Source organism: Xenopus tropicalis, chromosome 6 (genome assembly GCF_000004195.4).
Source record: "Xenopus tropicalis strain Nigerian chromosome 6, UCB_Xtro_10.0, whole genome shotgun sequence".
Classification (NCBI taxonomy): domain Eukaryota; kingdom Metazoa; phylum Chordata; class Amphibia; order Anura; family Pipidae; genus Xenopus; species Xenopus tropicalis.
Genome location: NC_030682.2, coordinates 94,730,539 through 94,748,816, shown reverse-complemented (window position 1 = coordinate 94,748,816; position 18,278 = coordinate 94,730,539). Strand labels below are relative to the sequence as shown.

The following is an 18,278-nucleotide window of genomic DNA, read 5'->3' as shown; positions in this document are numbered from 1 at the left end:
TTGACCTTGTGAGGCATTGCTCCTAATATAGGTATTGGACATATTATCAATGATGCTAGGGACCTGGAGGCTCCAGATAAGGGATTATTCTGTAATTTGGGTCTCCATACATGAATTAACTCAATAGGATTGTTTTGACACAAATATGGATTCATTATATCTTAGTTGGGATCAAGTACAAAGAACTGTTTTATTATTATAAGAAAAAAGGAAGTATGTTGTAAAAAAGTATGTAAAATTTTTAATTATTTGATTAAGAGTGTCTAGGGGGGATGACCTTCCAGAAATTTGTCACTTACTGTATATTGGGTTTCCTGATAACAAATCCCATGCCTGTATCTCATTCCAAAAAAGCACTGAGACCAAGAAATGAGTTCCTCTGTTAAACTGCATTGACATCTAGATCCCTTCACATTTATATCTTGAGATGGTTTGTTTGCCTTTATCAGGTGTAGATATAAATCAGTGCACAGTGTAAAAACAAAAGCACTTTAATATGTGAAAGATATTGCTAAAATTAAAGGAAGCGCTGTACTATTTTCCATGATATTCCTGCCAGTGGAGAACACTGTTTCTAAAGTGATTTCAGAGTTTATATCTTCTTGGCACAGCATCCAGCATTGTAGCTGCCCATATCCTCACGTGCCTAATTTGCAGAAAGGCCCCCTATGCACATACGTCTAGGCCACATTGAAGTTGAATGCCAACTCCTCCTCAAATACCAACCCAATTTGAAATCTTATATGCAATATTTAAGTTTGAAAACAATCACTAAATTGTATTAGCTTGACAGATCCTGATCCCTGTAAAAAGGTCTAAGCATAAGTAGCATGTTGTTAGTTGTGGCAGGCTGCATCAAATTTCTATGGGGTGCATATTTTTTGCCCAAAGTTTAGTGAGTTCACGTCATATTTAATTGTCAGCGATAATTTACAGCTCAGTGTTCCTCCCATATGTGTGGCACAAGCTTTCCCATTCTGATACTAAGGATTCTAAATAATGGAAAATGTGAAAAAACCACTGATTGAATCCTGGATATGTGATGTATCTGTACATGTGTAAACACACATAATAGTCACTTTCCCAAAATCTGCAGCATTTCTAAAGAGCATGCCATTTAGCTATCCCTGTACATGTAGCCTAAACACTACACTGTTCAGCAGGTGAAACTGAGTACTATGCCTTATTTATTGAACAAATACATCCCAATGTTTTGGGGATTCTACTCAGGTTCATCTCAGAATACAATGTAGTATCAATCTGAAATCATGAAGGATTAAGGAGAAGAGAGGAAATGTCCAGGAAAATTACAATGATGGGTTCATCAAAAGGGGGGTTCCCTACAACAAATCCCACTCTTCAGCACCAGATACATGGGAACAGTTTATTCATATAACCGGGCACACATACATTCAATGGCAATGTCGCTCATCCTGTTTGGTGCAGGAGACCTGGATGAACTTTAAACATCTAAACTGTCTTCAGCAAATTTTAGAAAGGGTAGCCATATGATTTCTTACATTTTGTGCACTATAGGTGCAAAACCATCACATACACAATTGTTTCCAGAGGGCCTAATATATTTGAGGGGCCCTTTACACTCTCTTCTGGTAAAATCTGATCAGACAGACATCTCTAATGGTAGGCTGCAGCCTGAGCCACTTGAGTTCTATATCAATAAACATCAGCAAGACTAGGATGGACCACAGAACAGCACTAGCTCCACATATTGTATCAAAGCTAGAAGAAGGGCTAAATGTCCACTGCATTTCAAATTATTATATATTTTCTGTTGCTCGTATAAGAAATCACAGAAATGCATTATTAAAGGTGTAAGATCAAATAAAAGCTCTATTGCACAGGTCCATAAGCAGCTGAAAGAATGTCCAGCCTGTGTTCCTCTATGCCAAGGCAAGGCAGAAGAGCTAGGAGACCAACCCTCTACAAACATTGGAAAGTACATGTATTCTTAAGCTGGCCATACACGCACCGATACTATCGTACAAAACCTCGCTGATATCGGACGACTCGCCGATCGGCCAGGTTAGAAAATTTTGATCGGGCGCCATAGAAGGCGCCTGACCAAAATCTGCCGTCAGGGCTGAATCGGCAGAAGGAGGTAGAAATCCTATTGTTTCTACCTCCTTATCTGCTGTTTCAGCCCTGACTGTGTGTGGCGGATCTGACGATGTTTCGTGCGACCATCGTTAGATCGCCACGTGTATGGCCAGCTTAAATCTAAAGAGATCCAGTCTGTCTGCAAATCTTACAAAATCTGTTTAATTACTTTTTTTTTCCCTAAAAGCAATCAGTCCTTCAGCTTTTCTCAAGTGCTGCTGACTCTTCCCTGCCTGCCCAATACTCTGGCACTATACAGGATACTAAGAGATTTATATTAAAGTCACTCTCAGTCAGTCTTTATGTCCCTGCCTTCTGGACAATCAGTCCAAATGTCTCCAGCTCTGTGTGTGTCATTATGAGGCAATGCACATTCATTTGTCAGCAATTTCCCCGATGACTGACAGGTGCACACGATAAAGCAGCAGCCGCCTCCAGATCTATAATATAGGAAAAAGGCGAGAGAACCTAATGCCACAGGCTAACCATGGCAATCTGCAAAATTGAGAAAATGACACTGTAGCTTTTTAAAATCATCCCTGACAATTGACATTCTCTTCAGACATTAAATGTTAGCTTTCAAGGCGTATGTCAGAATGTAATGTAGAGGGAGAAAAAAAACAAGTTTTTCGTACTTCTTGTCCCACTTATCCTAACAACAGGCATGTCCAATTACTTAGGAAAAAATATACCTCCCGCACCAGGGGATGGGCAAACAACGTGGCAATTGCAGAAATTAACACACACAAAAAATTATGGGAGGTATAATTTAGAATGAAAAGGCTGCAAACAGATGTATAAGAAAAAGTATCATATGGGACTAAAGCTGCCCTGTGCTACCCCTGACATTACATTTGGTATATACCCTTGCCTGTATGCTTCCACAGTCACCAGATTTATTAAGCTAGATCACCCACCCACCAATATCCATTAACCGCTATATATTAGTTACCGAATTATTTAATTATGTGGCTCATTGGGCCCCAATACTGTTGCAATCCCCTATGATGATTTTTTTTTATTCTTATATCACTTATTCCTTGCAATATGAGTAACAAATTGGGTAAAAGAAATCATGTATGTCAAGAATGCTCGGGACCTGGTGTTTTCCAGATAAGGGATCTTTCTGTAATTCAGATCTCTTACCTTAAGTCAGCTAATGAAATTATTTAAACAGTAATTAAACCCAATAGGATTGTTTTGGCTCCAATAAGGATTAACTATATCTTAGTTGGGATCAAGTACAGGTATGGGATCCCTTATCCGGAAACCCGATATCCAGAAAGCTCCAAATTACGGAAAGCCTTTCTCCCATAGACCCCACTTTAATCAAATTATTCAGATTTTTGTATTTGTATTTGATCCCAACTAAGATATAATTAATCCTTACTGGATGTAAAACAATCCTATTGGGTTTGATTAATGTTTTATTGATTTTTTAGTAGACTTAAGGTATGAAGATCCAAATTACGGAAAGACACCTTAACCGGAATACCCTTGGTCCCAAGCATTCAGGTCCTATACCTGTACAAGGTACTGTTTTATTATTACAGAGAAAAATGTGAATTATTTGATTAAAATGGAGTCTATGGGAGATGGCCTTTGCATAATTCGGAACTTTCTGGATAATGGGTTTTCGGATAAGGGGTCCGATACCTGTATATACACATGTATATAATATAAAATATTTAAAGTATTTGGAATGGTAAAAAAAAAATTTGCACATCATTGTTTCACTATAACAGTCAGACTTTGGAAAGATTAAAGGTGGTGCTTTTCCTCACAATTATTAGCACTAACTGGAGAAAGTCATTGGAACCTTCCTGCATTAAAAGCTATTAATCTTTAATGAAGGCGGAACAAACAGGCTGACATTTCTACTCATCAAAGAGGCCTCATTTTAGATCAAATGAAACAAGAGATTCAATTTAAAAGAATTATAATCCAAAGTTAGGCAAGATGTAAAGAAAGGACATGGACAGAAGGAGGAACTGTTGTGATTTTATAAAGGGCATGTTAATATTTTTTGTGGTGTGGCAAAAAATAATCATTTCATGAAATATTTGAAGCTTTTCCATGTAACAGCCAAAAGCACACAAAGGGTAAGAGAGAAACTCCTATATGCAATAAAAGGCACAGAGTTTTCCCAGTTGCAGTTAATCTGAGAAACCAATAAGATATTTGGGCTTAGGGGGCAGGGCAAAGGTCTGTTACTAAGGTAGTACCCTGCTTGCCAGTATGTGCCAGCAGCAGTAAAAATATAGAGTTACGAGCAAGTGCTTTATATTTCTAATAAGAAAAAAAATGACTATAAGGGGAACAGACATATGGGGGCATATTTTTCAAAATTTAGGGTTTTTTTTGTTTTTTAAGCTTGAGAATACTTTTTTTAAGTAATTAACAGAACTTTTAAAAACTTGAACAGTTACTCAAATGTTAAAAATGTAACAGCTGCTGAGTTTCTATAGAAGTCAATGGGAAGTCAATGGGAACTCAATGCAGCCTCAATAAAAATAAACGTAACAGTGTGATTTACATCTGTGTGCGACTTTTTGCTATCACAAAATGCAACTGTGACTATTCAGGCCAAGATTTTTTCTTTAATATGATAATGCTTAAGAATAAAAAAAAAACAGCTGCAGCAAAAACATTTTTAACATAATCATGTTTTTTTCTCCCCAAACTCAAAAATTCATAAATCTGCCCTATAGTTGTAGTATGAAGTTGTTGCTATTTAGACAGGGACTGTTCCAATTTATGGACCGCAACAAAGGAGGGGCATACCTTAAGTTATCTAGCATAAATAAATCTAAACCAACTGGACTTGTTAAGTAATCATTGAAGACGTTTCACTACTCATCCGAGCAGCTTCTTCAGTTCAACTGACTGGTATGGGAAGTCCTCAGCATATATACTCTTCCACTAATCCAATCACAATGGCACATTGTAAATCTTCAGAAAGGTGACATCTGAAACTCACAGAGGTGTGAATGCTTTGGAGTTACTTTTAAAGGATTACCAAAGTACCATGCAACTCATCGAAACAGGTGTTACTTGTTTGAGTTGCATGAATGGATGTGTGAAGAGTTCTGGAACTGCCGGGGTACAGATGTTACAACAGCATTGTATGTAGCATACAGATGGTGTCGAAGGCACACCTCTTTTACACCTCTATCAAACCAGCGGTCTTCTTTGTCCAAAATTTGGACGTTGCTATTTTCAAAGGAGTGTCCCTTGTCTTTTAGGTGTAGAAATACAGCAGAGTCCTGGCCTGTTGAGTTTGCCCTCCTATGCTGAGCCTTTCGCTTGGAGAGCAGTTGCTTTGTCTCACCAATGTAAAGGTCTGTGCACTCCTCGCTACACTGGACTGCGTATACAACATTGCTTTGTTTTTCTTTTGGTGTTGGATCCTTTGGGTGTACAATTTTTTTTGTCTCAATGTGTTGCTAGGTTTGAAAAACACAGGGATGTGGTGTTTGTTGAAAATTCTCCTGAGTTTCTCCGACACTCCTGCTACATATGGGATGACTATATTGCGTCTACTCTGTGTATCAGGACGGTTATTCCTTTTGGTGTTCCTGTTGTTCTGACAAAGGCCCAGTCTGGGTAGACACAAGCTTTCAGTGCTCCTCTGAGATGTTTGTGTTCCTCCTTGTTCTTGGACTCTATTGGTTGTCACACTTTCCGCCCTGTGTTGTAGAGTTCTAATGACACCCAGTTTGTGTTCCAGTGGATGGTGGGAATCAAACAACAGATATTGATCCGTATGAGTGGGTTTTCTGTATACTTCTGTTTTCAAGTTACCCCCCTCTTGGATGGATATCAAACATTTCTAAAAACCAAGTTTGTTCTCATGGACATCCTCCCTTGTGAACTTGATGTTACTGTCCACTTGATGTTACTGTCCACTGTCCATATACCAGTCTGTCTGCTACATACAATGCTGTTCTAACATCTGTACCCCAGCAGTTTCAGAACTCTTAACACATCCATTCATGCAACTCTAACAAGTAACACCTGCTTTGAAGAGTTGCATGATACTTTGGTAATCCTTTCAAAGTAACTCCACAGCATTCACACCTCTGTGAGTTTCCGGTGTCACATATCTGAAGAGTTACAATGTGCCATTGTGACTGGATTAGTGGAAGAGTATATATGCTGAGGACTTCCCATTCCAGTCAGTTGAACTGAAGAAGCTGCTCGAGTATGAGTAGATGAGATGAGATGTGAAACGTCTTCAATGATTACTTAACAAGTCCAGTTGCTTTAGATTTATTTATACTAGATATACCATGACCTGGATGAATGAAAATCTTTATAGTCATACCTTAAGTTAGTTTGGGCAAACCAAGGGTGTTTCTGAAAATAAATAAATGTTGCCTGCAAGGTTGGACTGGGCCAGTGTGACACGAGGGAAAATGCAGAGGGCCTCACCAACCCAGACCCGATCCCCACCTGCAATATTGTCATTCCCCTGCTGCTTTCCCCCGATCACGGCAAAGTAAGTATAAGGGGTGCGTGGGGGAAGGAGTTGGCTGTGGGATAAGCAAGTATCCCCAGTGGGCCCAGTCAGACGCTGGTTGCCTGGGGGTATGGAATGCAGATTAGCAAATACAATATGATCAGATCAGAGACTAAAAGAATACATTGCTGTGTGTGGCCTTTTTATATAGTCACACATATAGTTATTATTCCATAATACTGGCTTATTACCTGATTCTTGCGGGTAGACTTGTGACTGTGCCAAAACTATACAGCATTTATTAAAATACATCTTACAGTATTTTACTCACATTTTCCATATATAATACTGTAACATAACTGTTAAAAGGGATTTATTATTAACCCAGAAGTGCATTATATTTATCCCAGAGGGGGAAACATATTACGTAGGATGTCATTTTGCAGACAAATATGCCCCCACTTTAATCTCCAATGCAAAGACTCACAAATCCAGTGACAGCTGAAGGGTCAAGGCCAAATTCTATGTTTCGGCAGATAAAGGGAGCAGAGCGAAATAGATTAAAGTAACAATAGAAAGCTGAGGGGTAAATTCACATTTGAAGAATCTGATGTGATATGAAGCTCCTGCAGCAAAATGTTCTAATCTGTTAGGATGGCATTAGCATTGTTTATGGCTGCTATGGTTTTTGTGCTTACAGTGGAAAAAAAATATTTGAAGCATTTTCATGAGATTAAGAAAACATAAGTACTTTGCAAAAAAACACAAAAACCTTTAGTTACAAATGTATATTTTTTATTGATTCCAGACAGATTTTAGAAATATTGCCATGCCTTTCTAATACCCAAGAGCCATACCAGCTCCCAAAGCCTTATTGTAATGTATATTCAGCCCGCAGCAGATACATAGCGCAAACGCAGAGGACATTTCATGGTAACTGCTCTCTATGTGCACAATAAAACATAGAGCTTCTGATAACATGAGACACCATGCAATAGATTTACACGGTTATGGTACACATCCGACATGATGGGTGTGCAATTACTTTGACCTGGACCTGGCACTGGAGAAAAGATTTTGAAATTTAATCAGAACCAATGCAATGACCTTGAGATATTTCTCCACCACTGAAATATGGGATTTAAGATTGTTTTCTGTCACAGGACCGAATGTCTTGATAAGCTACTCTTCTACTGCTGTGTTTATACGCAAGTGCTGAGCAGACAAGGTGTGCAAGAGCTTTCAAACTGTGATCATTTGTAAGAATGTGCAGACATTTGGCCTCTTCACTGAGCCAGCTCTTCTTTTCTGAGCCACAGACAACTCCCCCCCCTGAAGACCTGTGTGTTTCAAACTCTGACATCCGAAGAGAATCTAAGAGAAATAAAGTCACACAGGAGCGGCTTCATATAAGTGCTTTATCCCTGCGACCCCTTGACACGTTCTCATACATTCAAAAATACCCCGGTCTCCAAAGGACAAGCAGTGTCATCTTCCCACTGTGAAACTGTAACTCAGAGCATGGGATAGGACTCTGGCTTAGCAAGGAATCAGAAATATATTTCAGTTGGGTTATTTCCTCAGCTTTGTAACCAGAATATATGCCTGTATATTTTCTAGGGATGCAGTGAATCCCGGATTCGGTTCGGGCCGAATACTGTGTTTTTTGCAAGGATTCGGTTTTGGATGAATCCGTGCTCTGCGTCAAACCGAATCCGAATCCTATTGGAACACGTGACCTCCTTATCGAGTCTTCACGCACTTTTAGACATTGCACAAAATGGCTGCTTCAGGTGAGCATGCGAGGGGGAACAGGGGTCAGAGATGCCGCTGGGCAGGTAAGAGGATGGCTGCGCTGAGGAGCACTGGCATGGGAGACGCAGTTTTAAGACACACAGGCTGGGAGGCACAGTTGGAAGGGCAGGCTGGGAGGCACAGTTGGAAGGGCAGGCTGGGAGGCACAGTTGGAAGGGCAGGCTGGGAGGCACAGTTGGAAGGGCAGGCTGGGAGGCACAGTTGGAAGGGCAGGCTGGGAGGCACAGTTGGAAGGGCAGGCTGGGAGGCACAGTTGGAAGGGCAGGCTGGGAGGCACAGTTGGAAGGGCAGGCTGGGAGGCACAGTTGGAAGGGCAGGCTGGGAGGCACAGTTGGAAGGGCAGGCTGGGAGGCACAGTTGGAAGGGCAGGCTGGGAGGCACAGTTGGAAGGGCAGGCTGGGAGGCACAGTTGGAAGGGCAGGCTGGGAGGCACAGTTGGAAGGGCAGGCTGGGAGGCACAGTTGGAAGGGCAGGCTGGGAGGCACAGTTGGAAGGGCAGACTGGGAGGCACAGTTGGAAGGGCAGACTGGGAGGCACAGTTGGAAGGGCAGACTGGGAGGCACAGTTGGAAGGGCAGGCTGGTAGCATGTTCAATGGCAGAAAGAGGCACCTACCTTGGAGTACGAATGGGCGGGAGGACAGGAGGGCGGCACACAAGCCAGTAATGAATGTGTAAGCCAAAGTGAGGCTGCCAGGCTATTCAGGCAACGTGTTTTGGTGCTACCTGTACTGGCTTTTTGCCCTTCTAAGTGATTTTGTAATAGCAGATTCTGTTAATGCCTATAAGAGGGGCCTGGGTGAGTTCTTGAACAAGCATAGTATCCAAGGCTATTGTGATACTAATCTACAGTTAGTATTCATGTTGGTATATATGATTTATGTATATGAGTGTATAGGATAGGTCAGTACAGCTATTACTAAATTCCGTGTTGGAATTGTTCCTGTGCTGGTTACTGTGCTGTGCTGATAGTTACCAAGTTTGGCCCTGTGTAGATGCTCATTAGCAGTGGCACATCATCATTTCATTGCCATCAACATCCAGCCAAAAAGCCTTATTCCAAGTTGGTAAGGGAAAAAAAATTTCTTCTAAGTCAAACTTTGTCAAATCATCAGTCATACTACTACTAGTTGTAATATTTCATTTTACAGTAAGAAACAATACTCCTAAATCCTGTCGAAGTTGTTCTTGTGCTGATTACCACTAGTGCTGTGCCAATAGTTACCAAGTTTGGCCCTGTGTATCAGATCCTCATTAGCAGTGGCATATCTTCATCATCATTTCATTGCCATCAACATCCAGCCAAAAAACTTTACTCAAAGTTGGTAAGGGAAAAAAATGTTCTTCTAATATTCTTCTAAGTTCTTCTAAGTCTTCTAATGTTCTTCTAAGTCTTCTAATGTTCTTCTAAGTCTTCTAATGTTCTTCTAATTCTAACGTCTAACTTTGTCAAATCATCAATCATACTACTACTAGTCAGGGCCGCCATCAGAAATCATGGGGCCCCTCACAACAAAATTTTCTGGGCCCTCCTCCTCCCACGCCCTGCCCCCCAATTCCCCCCCCCCCAGTGATCCCTCCCATCAGCACAAAGGACACACAAACATTGGTAGCCAGGGCCCCCTAATACATTGGTGCCCAGCAGCAGTGCCCCCCTAATACATTGGTGCCCAGCAGCAGTGCCCCCATAATACATTGCTGATCAGTGTGCCCAGCAGCAGTGCCCCCATAATACATTGCTGATCAGTGTGCCCAGCAGCAGTGCCCCCATAATACATTGGTGCCCAGCAGCAGTGCCCCCATAATACATTGCTGATCAGTGTGCCCAGCAGCAGTGCCCCCATAATACATTGGTGATCAGTGTGTCCTGCAGCCCCCCCTAATACATTGGTGCCAAGAGCAGTGCCCCCTAATACATTGGTGCCAAGAGCAGTGCCCCCCTAATACACTGGTGCCCAGCAGCAGTGCCCCCATAATTAACCATTGGTGATCAGTGTGCCCTTCAGCCCCCCTAATACATTGGTGCCCTGCAGCAGTGCCCCCATAATACATTGGTGATCAGTGTGCCCTTCAGCCCCCCCTAATACATTGGTGCCAAGAGCAGTGCCCCCTAATACATTGGTGCCCAGCAGCAGTGCCCCCCTAATACATTGGTGCCCAGCAGCAGTGCCCCCATAATACATTGGTGATCAGTGTGCCCTTCAGCCCCCCTAATACATTGGTGCCCTGCAGCAGTGCCCCCATAATACATTGGTGATCAGTGTGCCCTTCAGCCCCCCCTAATACATTGGTGCAAAGAGCAGTGCCCCCATAATACATTGGTGATCAGTGTGCCCTTCAGCCCCCCCTAATACACTGGTGCCAAGAGCAGTGCCCCCATAATACATTGGTGGTCAGTGTGTCCCGCAGCCCCCCCTAATACATTGGCGACCTGCAGCAGTACTCTTCCAGCATTTTCAGCAGCACCCTTGGATCCTTCCCGGGCGACGCCTCTGCACGTCTGTCTCCACGCGAAGGGAGACAGGCCCTTTTAAAAGGTTGCGCCCCGTGCGTATGACGTCACTCGTACACACAGGGCGCAACCATACAGACGACCAATGACAGGGCCCGGATTTTATTAAAGGGGGCCCGAGTGACTAAGAAAACTGTAGCACCGCCGGGCCCCCTTTAAAAGTAAAAATTGCCCGGGCCCGGGACAGCTGTACCCGCTGTGCCCCCCTGATGGTGGCCCTGCTACTAGTAGACTAGTCAAGAATCATGAGATGCCATTGCTGCTGAAAAAGTAGTATGAACTCAGTCACTGTACCATTCTTTATTTTCTGTGGCAGCCCTGTTAAGTAATATATGGTGCAAAGTGTGATGGAGGAGGCAGCATGGTTGTCTGGTCAGTGACACTGACAGTCTGAGACTGAGATTTTTTAATTTGTCACTTGCAGGTTATAACAGCAAGTGCAGCTAATGGAAAAAATCTCAAAAATCAGTCCAGTCTGGAAACATTTCACAGTTAAAGAGGGTGATTCAATGAAAGCAAAATGTAGTATTTGCTCTATAGAATTATCTCGAGGTGGCAAGGAGGCAAAACAGTATACCACATCACCACTGTTAAAACATCTACGTGTGAGGTATTCAGCAGAGTATAAAAACATTCTATGTTTTGCTTCAGGTACTACTTCTACCATTATCATCTCTACAATGACTAGCAGCACATCTGCAGAGGTTTCCAGTACGGTAACTCATAGACATCAGAGTACACTATCCAATCATATATCAGTTTGACAGCACATTGGATTGATGTTGAATTCAGTTGCAGAAGTGCAGTTTTGCAGAGTAAAGCTTTTAATACCAGGCACACTCGCAAGCAAATTGCAGATTCTGAGAACCATGAGAACATGGGACATTCCCACAAAAAAATGCCATGGTTAAAGCCATGTCTGAAGATTGGCTTCCTAGCATTGGCTGTTTTGCTCACACACTCCAACTCTGTATCCATGACAGTCTTTTTTCACAGCGCAGTGTAAATGATATGATAGCAATATGCAGAAAAACAGTTGGTCATTTTAAAGTTTTAACACTCATCAAGTGCAAAAGCAAGATTTACTGAGTTGCAGTCAGAGTTAGGCCTTCTGGAATTCTTCTTGTCTAGTCTTCAACAGTCTAGTCTTCAACAGTCTAGTCTTCAACAGTCTAGTCTTCAACAGTCTAGTCTTCAACAGTCTAGTCTTCAACAGTCTAGTCTTCAACAGTCTAGTCTTCAACAGTCTAGTCTTCAACAGTCTAGTCTTCAACAGTCTAGTCTTCAACAGTCTAGTCTTCAACAGTCTAGTCTTCAACAGTCTAGTCTTCAGCTGTTTTCAACTGTCTTCAACTCAGTATGGCATGTACAGTCTGTGAATTCTGGACTTATTCAATTCAATATGTCTTCTACAACTCCTCAATCAATAAAAAGGCAGCTTAACACATCAAACACCTCTCTTTTTAATTTAATTTTATAAAGTATAGCATAATAAAAATTTAAAATTAATTTCAGTTACAATTAGTCACATACATTCTTATTTTTCGGCAACTAAAAAGTGTTTACCATATATTACAATAAATAAACAAGCTGCAGGCAAAGGCTTGCTTTCTGTAATACCCTAGCCCTGCTCTACATATGTTTCCAATGTTTTCTGTAGCTTTAGTAAATGTTTTACTATCTACTCAATAGGATTCAATAGGATTCGGTTCGGTATTCAGCAGAATCTTTAGGGGTGGATTCGGGGGTTCGGCAAAACCCAAAAAAGTGTATTCGGTGCATCCCTAATATTTTCATGTATATAAAGCAGCATAGAACCAAAGCTTAATTTGCTTTGGCTTATTGACACAAATGCCCAATGAACTCCCAAACACAGAGCTGTCAAACTCCCTATATTTTCGGTGGTTGTCCTATTTTGGCATCTCTCCCCAGGGAATTTTTTAAAAGACTTTGTGGCCATAAACACTGTACCTGTTATATTTGTGTCGTACCTACAATCAGTAAAAACATTAAATCTAACAGAAGCTCTTATTTACAACACCCTATCACTGCATACAAGTTATACTTCTCTATCCAAGAAACTATTGAAGAGCACAAAAATAAAAGTATATACATACATTTTATCAAAGGGGAGATAGCTGCAAGTATCTGAAGGGATATAACCTGAAACTTTAATGCAAGTATTTTTTTCTTGCAAACATGGGTTCTGAATTCAGCTACTGTTAAAAACACACATTTTCAAAGAGGGCTCAAGATCCAATTGGATTCCCTTGTGGAACACTGTTCTAGCTTTGAACTCTGACATGCTATTAGAACCCAAGCCCTGTGCAAGTCAAAGAGAAACTACAGCTTTGTCCGCTGCTCTGAACTTTACTGAGGCAAGAAGAGGCTAGGAGTTCAAAAGACACCGCTCCAAGCCAGAGCCAATATCAATACTTGCCCCTCCCTATGGTCCTGACTTTGCAAGGTCCAGCTGTGAGTGTGGAATTTAGCTCATTGCACAAAGTCAGCCCAGAGGAGAGTGATCAGTGAGGCTATTGTGTGTTGAACACAGACAGGAGCTGCAGTGTGCACCAGAAGCAGATGGGAGAGAAAGCAGCTTTAAAACATATCTTAATAAATCATCCCAGTGACAATATACAAAGCCTTTCCTTTCCAACATCTGGATAGCTTTGGGAAAGCAGGACAGACCTTACGCAAAGGTATCATTTAACTAGTTGGGAACACAAACAATGGTCTGATTGCAGGGATTGCTTACATCTAAAGTACCATGTCATAGCTAATGTGCCTTATCTTCGTATCACGTACATCCTACACACATCCAAGATGCTAGCATGTGCAACTATAGCAACAGTGGGATAGTTTATAGCAGTAACATCACTTGGGTAGGAAAAAGTGTCACTCAGATCAATCACTAGTTGGTACTGCTTTGTGTGTGGCTTTCAAGTATTTAGCGTTTCATTTAGCAGCTTTCCACTTTCAAATTTAAGCAGCTATCTGGTTGCTAGGATCCAATTTACCCTAGCAGTGGTAGTGATGTGGCAGTGGTGTGAATCAGAGACTTAAAATAGATAGGACAGGCTTGAATAGGAAAATAAGTAATAAAAACAATAAAAATAAAATTGCGAGGAACAGTTTTTTGGCTGCTAAGGTCAGTGACCCCTATTTGAAAGCTGAAAAGAGGCAGAAGAGGAAGGCAAATAACTAAAAACTATAGCAAATAAGAAATGAAGACTGATTGAAAAGTGGCAAATAACAGGATATTTTATAACATAGTAAAAGTTAACTTAAGAAGAACTACCACTTTAAAGATAAAAGAGAAATACTTTTAAAATAAAAACTTTGAGATGTTAAAGGGCTCATTTACATCCACAAGTGTGCCACTTGCACTTGGCGTCACTTAGTCCTTCCTGTCTTCCATTCAGAATCAGGTGCTGCTCCTATTGACGCAGGGGAACCCTATACCTAACGCCACCTCCTGACCAGGTGGAAGCTCCAAGGTTCCCTTATATACCATTAACCATACTGTTAATAGGCACCACGCACTTGAGAATGAAGAATCGAACACAAATGTAACTTGCATGTAAAATACTGCAAATGACTCCAGTGAATACTGTACATTATGCAGATTTTGAAAATATCCAGTGCAACTGCACCCCAACTTGCAATCAATCACATCCTTAAGGTGCCCATATACTATAAGATCCGCTCACTTGGCGATGTCGCCAAGCGAGCGGATCTTCACCCGATATCGCCCACCCGTAGGCCAAACGATCGGATTACATTTGTGGTTATGGGGCAGTCGGTTCGGGGACCGCATCAACGAGCCGGTGCGGTCCCCGATCCGACCGGATTTTCTAACCTGGCCGATCGAGATCTAGCCAATTTCAGGCCAGATATCGGTCGGCCAGGCCGCTCTGTTCTGCCCATACACAGGCCGATTAGCTGCCGAATCGGTCCAAGGGTCCTTAAGTTGCATCCATTTTGCCGAATCAGACAAAACTGTGGAAGGCGGAAAGCAACTGAATCAAGAGAATCACCCATTTGCATCCATGATGTTACTGGAATTCTTGGGGAAAAAACAATGCATTCTAGGGAAAAATTATGTTGACTGCCCTAAGCCAGTAAGAAAAAAACCTACACCGTTACCAACTCCCAGCGTTACCATGAATAGCAAGAGGTTGTGTAATGGTGCAGGAAATTGTATATTAAGTGTTGAAGGGCTGCAAACTAAACACCCTTGCTTTAATAGCATATACAAAGTAGATATCCAAATGAATATCCTGACCAGCTTGTTTTGTTTTTATTGTTTTAGAAACACGTCAGACAAAGTTAAATCTGGCAAGGTATGCATCTGCACTGAAAAATGAGTTTTATTTTATGCTGAATTGTATTTTAGTATCTTCCTGACAAATGTATTCTTTCATTTAATGGGAAAAAAGGAAACGTGTTCTTGGTGTTGGCTTTTGAAATATGGAGCACACAATAAATGCCCGTAGGGAATAGGGCTGGTGTGTTTTGCCAGCCAGACCTGCTATCTCATACAGCCCAGACAGGACAAGGTGGGTTAATATCATACATGCCAATTAAAGCGTGCTCTGCTCACTGCTATTTACATATTAAAACAATGTCTGAATTCAAAGTTGGTTTATTACATTTTTCATGTACTCGTTGCTTCTAGCATCTTCCTATCTCCTCCTAGATAGTAAAAGACTTATCTGGGAAGAGACAACTCACTAGCAAATGTGCCGGTATACCCTTAGAGGCGCATAATTGTCTGTGGTGGATGAAAAATGCTGTTGTCTGTACATTCATGATACTGCAAGAAGGGCTATTAGTTGCTAACTGGAGGGGAAGTGAATATAAAATGCAGAGTATTAGCATGAACTAGACCTGCTTCAAATAAATGTTCACGGTGCACTGTACTCTGAATGACAGATAAAAGAGAGAGATGGATCTAACTCAGAGTTTATTGAAGAGAATGAAAAAATGAACTTATATTAATTACAGTTTACCATTAGCTACAGAAGACAGAGACCATGCAGACTTTGAAGGTTCTAATCCCCAAAAGCAGTTAATTACACAGAACAGAACAAAGTGAAAAATGTAAGATATAACTAAGAGGATGGAACATCACTACAACTATTTTCTTATGCTTTCCTAGTTTGGAAATCTGCATATGAAATAAAAATCTTACTCATGGGAAGAAGGGTCTGGGATGCAACAACTTGTCCCTTTCATCAGCAACTGGACAAATCATCACATCCTATAGCAAGGACAGGGCCTCTGTAGTCAATGTAGAGAACAAAAGAATATTTTCTCTAACTGACAATAGTGCGAAAAAGAAAAAAGTAGCACCTAGTAAAGTAGTACTTTGCCCAAAATCTGAGGATTAAACATTTATCATATCAAATACATTTAATATAACCATGCATACTTTTCTAAGAAAATGTACATTTTTGGTCTATTTATGAAAAGACATTGCCTTCTACAGTATGGACTTTAGTGAAGAAGCTACTCTACTGCTAACTTTAATGATATTATTCTCCTTTCTATTTTTTTGGAACCTGGTCCCAGAGGAATGATCCTGGTATTCATTCCCACTTTTAAACTGGGGGGTTATGCCATCTCTACAATACAAAATTAGTATTAAAATATACTATGTTTATAAAGAAAAAGAGCTACAAGATCCTACATGATACTTTTCTTATTTTGCTAATGTATGGGCACTCAGAATATTCTCTCACCTAGGAGCATAATTAGAAACAAAGGCAACAAAAGCAAGCATGGGAAGACCACAGAAACTCCTTGCAGGTAGTACCCATTCACCAGTGATTCACTTCATGTTCTAACTTTAAAAAAGATAATAAACAGCCAAATTATCTACTGCAGTGCTGTCCAACTGGCGGCCCCCTCTGTGTGGCCCCCCCACCTATCTGGCTGCTTTGATAACTTACCTTTTTGTAAGCTTTAAATGGTATCAGTACTGGCCCCCTGCATGGTTAACACCTCAGATTCAGGCTGTAAACCCCCTGTATTGTTTAAAAATGTAATCCCCTATATTGTTCACACCTTTTAATCCCTACATTGTTCATCCCCTGCATTGTTCACACCTCAGGCTCAGGCAGTAATCACCCACATTGTTCCCCTGTTCATACCTCAGACAGACTGTAGGAGCAGTAGAAACCCACAAATAAACCCTGCACACTATAAAAAGAACATATACTGAGGTGGTACTGCAATTAAAAAGTTTTTTAATATATAGTTATTGTACAGACTGTAGGAGCAGTGGCAGTGGCAGTATTGTGTCACTGTAGGCTGCCTGTGTGTGCCATACTCTGCCTGCCCTATGCACACACAGGCAGGGTAGGGAAGGCAGAGTATGGCACACACAGGCAGGGTAGGGAAGGCAGAGTATGGCACACACAGGCAGGGTAGGGAAGGCAGAGTATGGCACACACAGGCAGGGTAGGGAAGGCAGAGTATGGCACACACACGCAGGGTAGATAAGGCAGAGTATCGCACACACAGGCAGGGTAGGGAAGGCAGAGTATGGCACACACAGGCAGGGTAGGGCAGGCAGAGTATGGCACACACAGGCAGGGTGGGGCAGGCAGAGTGTGGCGCACACAGGCAGGGTAGGAAAGGTAAAGTATGGCAAACACAGGCAGGGTAGGAAAGGCAGAGTATGGCACATACAGGCAGGGTAGGGAAGGCAGAGTATGGCACATACAGGCAGGGTAGGGAAGGCAGAGTATGGCACACACAGGCAGGGTAGGAAAGGCAGAGTATGGCACACACAGGCAGGGTAGAGAAGGCAGAGTATGGCACACACACGCAGGGTAGATAAGGCAGAGTATCGCACACACAGGCAGGGTAGGGAAGGCAGAGTATGGCACACACAGGCAGGGTAGGGCAGGCAGAGTATGGCACACACAGGCAGGGTGGGGCAGGCAGAGTGTGGCGCACACAGGCAGGGTAGGAAAGGCAAAGTATGGCAAACACAGGCAGGGTAGGAAAGGCAGAGTATGGCACATACAGGCAGGGTAGGGAAGGCAGAGTATGGCACATACAGGCAGGGTAGGGAAGGCAGAGTATGGCACACACAGGCAGGGTAGGAAAGGCAGAGTATGGCACACATAGGCAGGGTAGGGAAGGCAGAGTATGGTACACACAGGCAGGGTAGGAAAGGCAGAGTATGGCACACACAGGCAGGGTAGGAAAGGCAGAGTATGGCACACACAGGCAGGGTAGGGAAGGCAGAGTATGGCACATACAGGCAGGGTAGGAAAGGCAGAGTATGGCACATACAGGCAGGGTAGGAAAGGCAGAGTATGGCACACACAGGCAGGGTAGGGAAGGCAGAGTATGGC

At 42.1% G+C, this 18,278-nt stretch overlaps 1 protein-coding gene across 3 annotated transcripts in view; it reads right to left on the bottom strand.

Annotated features, from left to right (window-relative positions):
• cdkal1 (CDK5 regulatory subunit associated protein 1-like 1) overlaps nucleotides 1-18,278 on the bottom strand; it is a 477,082-nt gene that overhangs the window by 124,783 nt on the left and 334,021 nt on the right.